The 12,816-nt window shown below is 55.7% G+C and overlaps 1 protein-coding gene across 5 annotated transcripts in view; it reads left to right on the top strand.

Annotated features, from left to right (window-relative positions):
• The window catches only part of LINGO1 (leucine rich repeat and Ig domain containing 1), a 207,583-nt gene that overhangs the window by 77,305 nt on the left and 117,462 nt on the right, over positions 1 to 12,816 (top strand). For 3 of the 5 annotated variants that reach the window (XM_032174744.2, XM_032174743.2, XM_058427619.1), the window contains exon 3: positions 8,134 to 8,195. The exons of the other annotated variants lie outside the window; for them this stretch is intronic. The gene's annotated coding sequence lies outside the window, so the exon portion shown is untranslated. The remainder of the gene's footprint in view (positions 1 to 8,133; positions 8,196 to 12,816) is intronic. 5 annotated transcript variants of the gene reach the window in all.

Raw genomic sequence — 12,816 nt, forward strand, 5'->3', positions numbered from 1 at the left:
CCTCAGTGAGGCCCTCCTGGCAGGGGGAGCATGGGGTAGGGGGTAGTCAGGAGAGCCAAGGCAGCATGGAGCCCAGGAGGGCTCTCCTTCTGCCCCCCACTCTTTCAGTCACTCCATCTCTCCCACCTTCCTCACCAGATTCTTCTCAACTTCTGAGAAGGCGAGGTTGGGCATCAGGCTGGGGGCCCTGTGCACCCGTGCACCACTGTGGGTTCTGTCCATCCTCTCGCCACACCCCAGGCTTTCTTGGAGCATCATGGAAATGCACCGGCTATGAGGGTGGACACCTTGTGTCTGGAACTGCCAGGGCTGGTCCACACCTAGCTGCTGAGAATTCCTCCCCTTCCAGCTGTTTCCTTCTTATCCTTCCAGCCGTTTTGGCAGGCTCTCTTCTACAGTCTCTGCCAAAGGTGAAGCTCGCCGTGCTCCCACTCTCCCCGGACAGCACACCAGTCTTTGGAATTCAGTCCCCCTGACTGCCTTGTAACACCAGCTCTCCAGCAGGCTGAACGAAAGTTATGGTTTTGCAGAATATCCAGCTTTTTCTCGTTTTTAGCTGGGAGGGATGCTTTGTGGCTTCTACATCCTGGATGAGGCAGAATCCCTCTGTCTCTGGCTCTCGTGGTTAACAGCTTTGGATTTACCCAGATCTGGGTTCAAATTATGCCTCCACCAGGTGCTGGCTATGTGCCTTAGGTGAGTCATCCCAACCCTGCACCTTAGCTTCTCCTCTGGAAAGGGGGATACTGGTGCCCAGCTCAGTGAACTGCTGAGAGGGAGGTGAGCTGATCTGCCCGGCACCTGGAAGTGCTCAAGAAGTGGCCATCAAGTGACTCTGTGAGGCCCTGTTCACTGTGCCTCTGCCTCCCAGAGGCTGTGGGGAGGAAGGCCAGGGAGCAGCTCTGGCTGGGCTGGCCTGCAAGCTGGGGTGGGGGCCAGCCTGGGCCTTCTCACCTTCAGAGGCTCTGGAGAGAACACTCTCCTCCACACGTGTCCCCAACAGCTTCTCTGGCCCAGCCTGAGCTAGGCTTGTGGGGCTCAGCCAGGTCCGTTAGCTCCCTGGGAGCGGCCCCTCTGCCAGGCCTCTCATCTTACCAGTGCCTGGCAGTAGGCCCCACCCTGCTTGGATGGGTCCATGGAGCTCCTGGGCACAGAGGGTGATGCTCAGCACCTTTGCCCAGCGTTGGAGGCCCTGCCCATTGTGGATGGCCCAACCCCCTCTCTGCCCTTCTCCCTTGCCCATCTCTTTCTCTCCATCTGAACCCAGGATTCCTCTTGGCCCCTCTCCTCTCTGGTTTCAGCTGAGGTCTTGGGAAGTCTTGTGTTTTGACATTCTAGGTGAGAACATTCTAGGCCAGGCTTTCTGAGTATGTATGGGGACCAGGGCTTCTTTGGCCCCCAGAAGCAAGGCAGGGCTGGTTGCACAGAGCTTCCTTTACCTCCAGCTGTACCTGATGCCCACAGAGCCCGCAGCCTCAGGGGACTGCACTGGGGAAGCTGAGGCGGGAAGCTACTTGTCTGCGGAACCACAAGGTCAAGCGGTTTTGTTTTCTGCTGGCAGTGGTGGGCCCTGGGGAGAGCGGCTGGCCACAGCATAGTCTGTGGGGCCTGCGGCCTGCCCCTCCTGGGTGGCCAGGCCCTGTTTCCAGGGCTGCTGTTGGAGATGCTGGGGCCTAGGCTCCTAAAGACATCAGGGAAGGGTGGCCAGGGGCCTTCCTGGGGCAAGAGCCCTGGCCTCTGCTATATCCTCTAAAGGTGGCTGGGGTAAGGGGTCCTCAGGGCCCAAAGGCAGAGGGCGGAAAACCTGAGACTGGCCAGGGAATGTTCCAGGAGTTTCCCAGCCTCTCAGGACAGTATAATGTGGGTGGGGCGGGGGTTGGTTCCCTAAAGGCTCAGACTTGGGGTGCTGCTGACTCATGTTCCCAGGAGCTCAGCCAGGCCAGAAGCCTAGAGGGCAAAGAAGCAAATCTAGAGGGGGCACCTCTGGGGCTTTTTGCAGGGTGTCCCCTGCTGAGAGTGCCTTCCCCAGCCCAGCCAATGTCTCCTTCCTGGAGAAGCACTTCAGGTGTCTCTTGCCCCCGCGGGCTACTCCTCCAGAATCCTGGTTCCCTTCCTTGGCCACATGGTGTGGTAGCTGCCTGACTCCTGATGTGTGAGCTCTTCTGGGGGCGAGGACAGGGCTGGGGGCTGGGAATGCCTGAGCCCCAGGAGATGGACATACGTGGACAATGACTGCTTAGGGACAGGAGGGAGGCTGCTGCCACCTTTGGCCACTGTTGCCGGGCCACATAGCTCGGCGGAAGCACTGCCTTCTTGGAGCCTCAGCTTCTCCTTCTCCTCCTGGCCTTTTCGGGGGTTGAAGGTTAGAGATCTGCTTGGGCAGGCCTTGGTCTTTAGGTGCCCACCTCTGCAGGTCTTTTCTGAGCCTCTGTCCCTGCTGCCCTGGACTCCCCACCCTACTATCCAAGTCCTTGTGTATTCAAAGCCCCGCCCCACCCCTCCAAGAAGCTCTCCCTGATGCCTCCAGCCCTCGCTGATCGGAGTCAAAACCTCCTGAGGGTGCTTCCAGTTGTTCTCTTCCCCTTGACACACACCCTTGGCTGTGAGTGGGGCACCAAGTACGCAGAGGCCCCACAGCATGACCCGTGTGGGCAGGTGAGCCTGTAACATCCCATAACAGGCCAGCATGGTCTGTGCTGGGTGGGGAGGAGCACAAGCATGGGGCCATTGAGGCAACATTTGTGCTGCATCTTGGAAGGAAACGCTGGAGACAAGAGGGTCTTGGGGGCAGACATCAGGCTAGGAAAGGCCTTGAATGCCAGGTAAGTAATTTGGGGACCTGGCCTTTCTCTGCAGGCAGAGCACCAGGTGAGAGGCTCTAATTGGATGGTGCACTCCTGGGAGCAGACCCTCACCATAATACCTGGAGCCCTCCACCCACACCCTCTGCCTAGCGGTCTCATACTTGTTTTTCAGACCTCTCCTCCAAGGACACTTCCTCAGGGAAGCCCTCCCTGACCACACTGTCCATGCTGTCAGAGCTCCTTGACTTTTCCTTTAAAGCCCTCATCCCAATGTGTCTCCCACCCAAGTGTGGCCATTGATTAATGACTGCCTCTGCCACCAGGCTTTACAGCCACTGAGGGCAGGAATCAGAAGGGTTTGGTGGTCCCCTGGGTCCCCAGCTCTCAGCTTAGTGCCTGGCACAGGATAGGTGCTCCATAAACGCTGACTGAATATGTGAATGCATGCAGGGCACAGAGCCCAGGAGCAACTGGCTGGAGGGGCTGCTGGCTGATGGGTTGTGGGGGAGGCACAGACCTTCAGGAAGCAGGGGCAGCTCCTCTGTTCCAGCCGTGCCAGCCAGCGCTGTGCTCCCTTTGTGTATCATAGGTGGCTCTTTAAAGAACCACTTGCAGGAACAAAAGCTGTCTTTGGCAGCACCTCAGTGGGTGGGCTGGGCCTCCTGAAATGCTTTGAGAACAGGTGGACTGAGCCAACTTGTCACCCCCAGGCTGGCTGGTAACTCTTGGGAGAGGGGGCGGTCACAGTGGCGGGGGCCGTGGGAGGCAGGGTGATTGGTGGACCCAGCCCTGACCTCACCAAAATTATTTTTAAAGCCTGCAAGAGAAAGGGGATATTTTTAACCTTTGTTCCATCAAGGCATCCCAAGGGAAAAAGAAGGGGAAAGGAAAGAGATGGGGAGCTGCAGAAGGGCACAGAAATAGGGCCAGGGGCTTCTGAGGGAGGGGAAGCAGCCCCCGAGGCCCCCAAGGACTTGCTTTTTTGTCCCTAGCCCTTTTAAATTTTTTAAAAGCTCCAAACACCAAGAGGGACTGTGGAGTTCATTATATCGAGTTATCTCCTCCGTTTCAGGCAAAGATCAATCTTCTGGGTCTTGCAGCTCCAAGGGGGGAAGGGAAGAGAAAGAAAATGGGAGGCGAAAGGAAAAAACTCCCTGGACCAATTTCCGCTGTGAACACAATTACTGGGCTGCCTGGCAGCGGCGCCAGCTGTTGGCAAGCATCCTGGCCCCCCGCCAGTCGCGTTCAGCTGCCGGCCGCCCCCAAGGCTCCCTCCTGAATGGGACAGGTTGGCAGGTGTGAGAGCCGCAGACCCCCTGGGGTGGGGGCTGCTGGCCCTGTTATCCCAGGGAGGCTGGGGCCCCACTGCTGTGCAGTGTGTGCCGCTGCGCCAGCTGGCCAGTCCTCAGTCTCGCTTCCACCTCCCTGCCTTTGCAGTGTGTCCTCCCTGCTGGGTGTGCCCTCTGGCTCCTGCCTGCTTCTTCGTATGGGAGGCAGTTCGTGTAGGGAGTAAGAACACAGGCTTCGGAGTCTGGTAGAGTTGGCTGTGGCCCTTCCTTCGCTTCCTCCTTTTCCTTTTCCTCTTCCTCTTCCTCTTCCTCTTCCTCTTTTCCTCTTCCTTTCCTTTCCTTCCTTCTTTCCTTCCTTCCCTCCTTCCTTCAGCAAATATGTATTGACTGTCTCCTGGGTGCCAAGCACTGCACATAGTACAGAGGTGAATCCAGAGGTGAACAAGGTGGCTTCGGGCCCTGCCTGCCTTATGGAGTTTATGTTGTGATGAGGAGGCAGACAGGAAACAAGGCCACACATAAATAGACAATATAATGTCAGGCGGAGGAAATGCTCAGAAAATTGGGAGAGACTGGGGTGCATGGTGGGCATTTTATGTAGGGTGCCTAGGGATGGTAAGAGGGCTCATTTGAATGGGATGGTAAGAAAGTCTGGGGGAAGAACCTTCGGTAGAAGGATCGAGAGGGCAAAGACCCTGAGACTGGCCCGTGTGGGAAGGAAGCCGATTGTGCTGGAAGATGATTTCTGAGAGGTGGGCAGGGACTCGAAGGCTTTGGAGAGAGTTTGGACTTCAGTCTGTACCATGGGCTTATGGCAGGGAGCCACAGGGCCTGATTCTCTCTGTCATCGTGCTGCTCTGATAGTTTGGGGCCAGAGGTGGAGGCAAGAAGCTGAGTGAGGGAGGAGGCTGTTTCAATAATCCAGGCAAGAGCTGGCCAGGGTGGGGCAGAGGAGCTGGGGGAAGCAGTCAGGTTCTGGATGTGTTCTGGGATAGACATGATAGGGTTTGCTGATGGCTTGGGTAAGGGCCAAGGGAGAAAGAGAGAAGTCAAGGCTGAGGGAGACGTAATTTGGGGATAAAAATGAAGAGTTCTGTTTTGGACAGGTCTGTTAGATGAGCAAGCGGAGATGACAAATAGGCCTCTGAACACGAGCTGGCACTCAGGAGGGAGCTGAGGCTGGTGAGAGGGACCTGGGGGCACAGCAGAGGTTTAAGCTGAGGAGTGTGCAGACAGGATGGGATGGAGAGGAGGTCCTGGTGAGCCCTGGGGCCTCGGATGCTTGGAGGGAAGTTAGGTAAGAGGGGAGAAGGTGTAGGAGGACAGCCAGGAGAGGTCAAGTCCTGGAAACCCAGAGATAAGATGTTACCTGATGGAGAAAGCAATCAGCCATGTCAGATGCTGCTGAGAGCTCAGGGACCAGTGAGGGGACAGAGAATGACTATTGGGCTGGGCAAAACTGAGGTTTCTGGGGGACCTTGATAAGAGCAGTTTTGTGGAGTGGTGGGGACAGAATTGGAGAGGGAACTGGAAGTGAAGGGGTGGAGACAGTAGAGACAGCTCTTGAGTTTTGCTATTAAAGGGAAGCAGACAAATGGGAGGGCATGTGAGGTCAAGGAATTTCTCTCCCTCCTTCCTCTCCCTACTTCCTCCCCTTCCTCCCTTTTTCCTTTCTTCCCTCCCTTCTCTTCTCTTTTACAATATTGAGGCAAATTGCTATGCTCTGTGACTTTGGGCAAGCAGCGTAACCTCTCTGAGCCAGTTTCGTTTTCTGTAGAATGGAGGTGACAACCCAGATGTTACTGGATCTGATGCACAACAGGTGCTGAGTAAACGGGAACTGTTCTAACTTAGGGCTCACATGGGGAAATGGACAGTTGCAGATCAGTACAGATGTTTTATGGAGGTCAACTTGGCAGCAAGTATCTACATGTAAAACGTGTATACCCTTTGATCTACCCTTTAGGAAGGCACCCAGAGAAATACTTACACGTGTATGCAATGAGACAGGATGTTTTTTTCCAGCAATGTTTGAAATAAAAAATTAGAAACACCTAAGCACTCATCCTTGGGGGCCTGATTACACAGGTGAGGGTACACCCCACCTGGCATGCCTCAGTGCAGCACCATGAGAGCTCAGCTGTGACAGTCCATTGGGAAAACATGCTGGAGCTTCACACCCCAGATCCAAACTTTGGCTCCACTATGCCCTGGCTGCACACTCAGGCGGCTTACTGGTCACCACTCTACTCTGCACCTCAGTTTTCTTTTCTTTTCTTTTTTTCTTTTCTTTCTTTTTGGTTTTTCTTTTTTGGAGATGAAGTCTCATTCTCTCACCTAGGCTGGAGTGCAGTGGCACGATTATAGCTCGCTGTAGCCTCCACCTCCTGGGCTCAAGTGATCCTCCTGCCTCAGCCTCCTGAGTAACTAGGACCACAGGTGCACACCACCATGCCCAGCTAATTTTTAAAATTAATTTATTATTTTTTTTTTGTAGAGACAGGGTCTTGCTATGTCACCCAGGCTGGTCTTGAACTCCTGGGCTCAAGCGATCCTACCCCTTCAGCCTCCAAAGTGCTGGGATTACACGTGTGCGCCACCACGCCTGGCCCACTTCAGTTTCTCATCTACAAAATGAGGATCAAAACAGCACCCATTTAGGGAGCTATTAATAGAATCAGATGAGGTAAGAGGTACAGCACTCAGCCCAGGGTCTGGCACACAGTAGGTGCTCAGTGAGCACAAGCATGGTTATTGCTATGTATGGACAGGGAAAGGTCTCAAAAATCTGTTGTGAAGTGAGGAATGCAGGTGCACACAAGCACAGGGGCTGTGCTCCCTGGTATATACCCCCATGTCTGTGTGCACCTCAAGCGATCCTACCCCTTCAGGTAGGATTGCACACACATTTGCACATGTGTGCAAATGCACAGTTAAAGTTTCATGCCAAAGGGATGGCAGTCAGTACCTCTGGAGAGGTGACTGGGAATGAGAGTATTTACTGTACAGACTACTGTATTTGAACCTCTTAAAAAGAGAATGCTTTCATGTGTTATTTGCATAATAAGGCCATAATATTTGAAGGTAGTCATTTAGGTCTTTGCCTCTTTTAGGAAGCCTTCCGTGACTGCACCAGCCCACAGCCCGCCCCTGTCAGATTGCCTTAGTGTTCAGAAGCCACATTTCCACTGTGTCCACTGGGAGTGAGATGTGTGTGCACGCATGCATGTGTGTGTATGAGTGGTCTCCCATTTAGCCTGTGAACTCCTTAAGGGTGTGGTGTGGGCTTTGTACTTTCCAGGCTGGACACATCTTCAAGGCCAACAGTTCTCAAAGTCTGATCCCCAACCAGCAGCATCAGCATTACCTGGGAGCTTGTTGGAAATGCAGATCCTCAGGCACCCCCACCCTCAGGACCTGCTGGTCAGAAACTCTCGGGGTGGAGCCCAGCAAGCTGTGTTTGCACAAGTCCCAGCAACTCTGCTGCACCTGCCTGTACTGATGGGAGGCACAGTGAGGGGCCCAGGGTGAGCCAGTGACAAAGCTGAGACTGGGCCCAGGTAAAGGCCTCAGGCAGACATGGGAAGGTGGCCGTGGGTACTCCCTTCCCACCAGCTCCTCTGTGCTCTTTGGGACCATGAGCCACATGCGGCCTCAGGAGGGAGGATTTGAGGTTCAGCCCTGTGTGTCCAGGAACCAGAGAACTGTGACTTCCGCTGCACACAGGCTTGGATAGGTGGGGGCTGCGCTGCAAGTCTAGTTTGTGTGTCCTCCGGGGCTGTGCAGGTGCCTGAATCCCAGCCTGCTGTGGCCCAGGCCCTTGCTTTACCAAAAGTGCAATCTGACTCTGGAATGAATGTGGCATCTTTAGGCTGCCCGCGAGCTTCCAGAGGGCAGGGTCCAGGTCTCCTCCTGCTCTATCTGGCCCAGTGCACGGGAAAGCCCAGGCTGGGCAGAGACTTGGGTGGGATTGACTGCAGGACGGTCTACAGGCCCCAATCTGACTGTCCTCTCACCTCTTCCCTGCTGTCTCTTTGCAGGTGTCCCACTGAGGAGGCCCTGATCTTGAGCCCGGAGCCCTGAGCCCTGAGCCGATGCTTGAGTGAGTTGAGCAGCTGCTGTCTGTGTTGGTGGATGCAGCAGGGCCAAAGGGTCTGTGCAGAGCAGCAGCCCTCTCTCTGCCACCTCATTCTCCTCTCCCATCTCCTGGACCCCCCTTTCCCTTCCCTAGCCATGTTCCAGGGGAGGGGCACTTTTGAGTCACTGGGCGAGGTAGGGGGTGGGAAGGTTTGGGGATCAGCTTTTAGGAGAAAGGAGGAAGGCAGCTCCCTGGTCTGATGGGTCAGGGTTATAGGTGCTGGGGGCCCTTGGAGAGCAACCGCTGGGGCCCCGGGGAGTGTGGGTGCCTGGCTCAGGCACCAGCCAGCCTTGAACTTGGAGATCCTGGAGGCTCCTCCTGGAGGAGGAGCAGAGCTGTGGGCCACTCAGGTGAGGTGGGCAGCCTGTGGGGGACAGGCCAGGAATCTGTTGGGTCTGGGGGTGCTCTGGGTGGTCAGGCTCTGACCTTAGGGCCTGGTTGTGCTCTGTGATAAGCATTTTTCAGATACTATTCCTGTGTCTGGGGATCGCTGTTAGATGAGGGGCAGCAAGGCTGACCCCAGTAGCCCCCAACCTCGACTTCAGTTCCAAGGACACTCTGTCGTGGGGATGATTACAGGGAGGGTTTCTGGTTTTGTTTTGTTTTGTATTTTAATTAAAAAAAAAAAAAAATTCCATGTTCTCCCTCCCTCTCCGGAATTCTGGCCTTAATTTGGTGTCAAGGGCCCAGGTGTCTCTTCTGAGTCAGCCTTACCTGTGTGCTCAGGAGGGAGCAGAAGGGGTGTGAAGTTGGGGAGACGGCACCCCTCCTCACAAGCCTGCAGCAGCAGCACTAACAGATTTGAAGTAGTGGGGGCTGGAGGGGTGTGGCTGTCCATCCTCCACCCTCCCCTGGCCTAACTTGCCGCACGGCCCAGGGCAGGGGTTAACTGAGATCAGGAGTTAGGGCTCTGGCTTCAAATTTCGGTGTCTGTAAAAGAAAGCTCCTCATAGCTCATCCTCCTGAGCACTGTGTTGTGTGTAGAAGGCCAAGTACCAAGAGCCTGGCACACAGTTGGTGCTCAGTAGATGTGAAAACACACAGTCATTTTGCAGCAGAGCCTTGGAAGGAGTTTGAAGGACTCTGGGGATCCAAGAAGTGCAGCCCTCAGCAGCTCAGATGCCCCTGCAAGGGCCAGTGCAGCCTCCTGTCATTTGAGAGAGGAGAAACTACGCTCAGTGGACCTGATCCAGGCAGACTGCCTGGAGGAGGGTTGCTAATTGTGATTAATTTGTGATGGTTGATCATCTCTTTTTAAGCGTACAAGAAACCGTCTTCATACTTTAATTAGCTCATTAATCTTAGCAACAGCAACCCAGGAGAGGGAGCACTTTGTTCCCTTCCTGAGGCCTCGGTCGCGAGGTAGGATTTGGTCTTGGTCTCCACTCCAGGTCCCATGGGTCTATCCGTCTCTCTCGCTACACTTTGTCTCCCAGTGGTGGGTCACCTGAGAGGAGGGCTGTGGTTGGAGGCCACGCCCTTGGCCACCATATCCTCTGGTCAGGCCCTCAAGGGTCATGGCATGGGGGTGGGAGCTGGAGGCTGCATCCATGAAGATGTGTGTGTGGACCAGGCAGCCACAGCCAGCAAGATTGTGAGGGAGCCCCTGGGCTAGTCTCTCGGGTTCTCTGTCTCTGGGGCACATCCGTCCTTCCTGGACATGCCCTCTTCCCTCTCCTCCGCACCTGGTCACTAACAGCCCCCTCTGCTCGGAGTGTGCCTCCTCTGAGAAGCTACCCCACAGTAACTGCCCTCAGCTGCCATCCTGTGGGTGGCTGAGTGGGCCCCAGCCCCACTTGGTTCAGTGAGAATGAGTTCCAGGCGCTTGTCCCGACCTGGATGGGGGAGCTGTGGGGGTGGCCGCTGCACGCTGAGAGGGCCTGGAAACAGGAAGGAGGGTGGGCAGGCAATTCAGGGATCTACAGACACAGGCTTCAGTGGAAGGGGTGCCATTCAGGGGAGAGCTGGGAAGGGGCAGGCTCCAATCCGGGAGGCCGGCCGCGGCCGGTGGGGAGGGCTATCAGTCAACACACCTGGACGCAGCGTCAGAGCACCTTCGATTATTTATAACTCGTGGGATGGCCTCGTGAAATCTTTGAAATAAAAGCAGCCTGTGTGCTGGATCAGAGCCTGAATGTGCGTGCTCGAGGGCATGGGAGCCGGAAGGAGGCATTATGCAAACCCGGGAGCCACAGTTACAACAATGGCATCTGTGAGTGCAGAGCAGGGAGCCACCGTGGGCTCTGTGTGCAGGCAGGGCTGGCGTGGGGTGTGGCCAGCCTTGGCCGGAAGCTCTGCCTCAGGGGAAGCCACACTCGAGCACTAAGGGGTGGACACCCATCTGACGGGACTGCACATGTGAAGGCCACTCCAGAAGGGACCTCAGTCCATCTGGCACAGCCCAGCAGGCCTGGGGAAGGGGTCTTGCTTGGATGGGTGCATTTGCTGGGCACCTCTCGCCACCCCATCATCACCACCAGAGTTTACCGGCCTGACATTTTATGTTAGCCTGAGACGCGGATGCAAGCTAGCGCTATCTTCATTTCTAAAACAGGAGAGCAGAACCACGGGGGTGGGTGTTAGGCCAGTTCCCTAAACAACATCCTATACTTGGGGACTTAATTTTTAACTTTAAGGTCAAAATGTGTCTGCTGCAAACACTGCTGTTGGTTCTCACCTCAGTCCAGTGCAGAAGGGAGGCCCCGTTGCTCTTTCTGCCAGCCCTCCGGTCCTGGGCATTTCTGAGGAGCTGTGGGTGGACCTAGCAGTAAAGTGTAGAGTGCAGACCTCAAGTCCTGAGCTAGACTTGGGTTCATGGTTTCTCTGTGCTTCAGTCTCCTCATCTGTAAAATGGGCACAGCAGTTGTTTTCTCATAGGCATATTGGGAAGAGGAGATGAGATGATGCATGACCTGGCACGTGGTGAGGGCCTGTCAATGGAGTTGTGATTGTCATTGCCGTGGTTGGTGGCTGGTGGGGTGGGCAGCAGAGCCAGTTCAGTCTGAACTGGGTGACATTCGGGTTCATGTATCCAGGCTGCTGTGGTTGTGGTGGGGGAGGCGGCTCCAGCTTCTTCCCTGCTGTCACCCTCTGGGTGTCAGTTACTGAGGGCTGCCAGGGATAGTGCTGGACAGGAGGGAGCTGGATGTGCAGCTGGAGAGAGCTTGTCCCTGCTTCAGTGACAGGAGCTTTCAGCCACCTGGGTAGGGGAGGCACAGAGGGATGAAATCTCTGAGCCTCGAGGAAATAAGGAGGCTGCTTTAATGGGACACAGAGAGGTAGCAGTGGCAATGCTGGGGTTGAGCGGAGAGGCCTGGCACATTGGGATGGTGGCAGGGAGGAGAGTGAGGAGAAGGAACTGGCACAGGCTCTTCACACATGGAACATCGTTGGTTCTCACGTAGGAGAGGGATGCCATGATTCCTGTTTCCCTATGAAAAATGGAGGCCCACATATGGAAGCTGAGTTGACCCAAGTCACAGAAAAGGCAGAGCTGGAATTGAATCCCCTTTCCCATGTCCTGTGCCCTGGAGGGGCTGAGGGCACCAGGAGCGGGGCTGGCTCTAGTGCCGGGCTCTGGCTGTCCCGGGCAGGGGACACGCGTGGGCCTGGATGTGCATGCGTGTGCATGTGCATTTGTGTGCTGAGTCTCTCCCCACTTCAACAAGGAAGCTCTCTGGGAAACTAGGGCAGTGGGGCGGCTCTCTGCCACCTCCTACAGTATTGGCACCTGGGGGCGGCTTCTACATTGGATCCTGGTGTCTGGGCCCAGCCTGTTCTCCCGCACATGTGCCTCCCATGACTCTGCCCCCACCCCAGCCTGCCTGCCAGGATGGAGGGGTGTCTGGGGGGCTGGAAGTTACCCCAGGGTAATAAAAATAATTCTCAGCTAATACATTGTATGCCAAGCATGAGTAAACATCATTCTCCCGTTATCCAAGGCCAGAGGGGCAGAGTGACTTGCCCAAGGCCACACAGCTAGGCAGTTGTGGGGCAGGATTCTGACCCTAATGGTGGCCAGAGGTCCTGGGGGACCCAGCTCTGGTTTTTCTCAGTGGGCAGTCCCAGGATCAGCACTTCAAGGTGCTGAGGAGCCAGGACCCTGCCCCAGCTGTCATTTACCAGCCTTTCTGTGGCCAGGCCTGAGGGAGGCATGGGCCACACCTCCCCTCAGCCTAACCTGCCTGCAGGTCCTTCCTGTTCCCATGTTACAGATGTGGAGACTGAGGCTCAAGAGGGCCCCATGCCATTCTGATGCCGAAGTCTGGCTTTTTTCCCCCTGCCTTGCTGCTCCAGAGCATCTACTGATGCCCTCTGCCTGCATCTCCCCCAGGTTGATGCTGTGGCCCAGGCCTGATGCTTGCCTGTGCGGCTAGAGGGAAAGAGAGAGCCTGGACCAGTCTGGATATAGAGGGACAGAGAGGCAGGGGCAGCCCCGGCACAGACGGGTACGGGGCAGGCGCTGGACCATCTCAGTCTCAGAAAGTCATGTGCACCGCCCGAGCCCCTGAGGCAAGATGGGTAGCTACTGAGAACCTGGTTTGTGGCATCAGACAGCATAGCATGAGTCCCAGCTCCAGTACTT

The sequence above is a fragment of the Hylobates moloch genome, unplaced genomic scaffold (assembly GCF_009828535.3).
Source record: "Hylobates moloch isolate HMO894 unplaced genomic scaffold, HMol_V3 SCAFFOLD_14, whole genome shotgun sequence".
Classification (NCBI taxonomy): Eukaryota; Metazoa; Chordata; class Mammalia; order Primates; family Hylobatidae; genus Hylobates; species Hylobates moloch.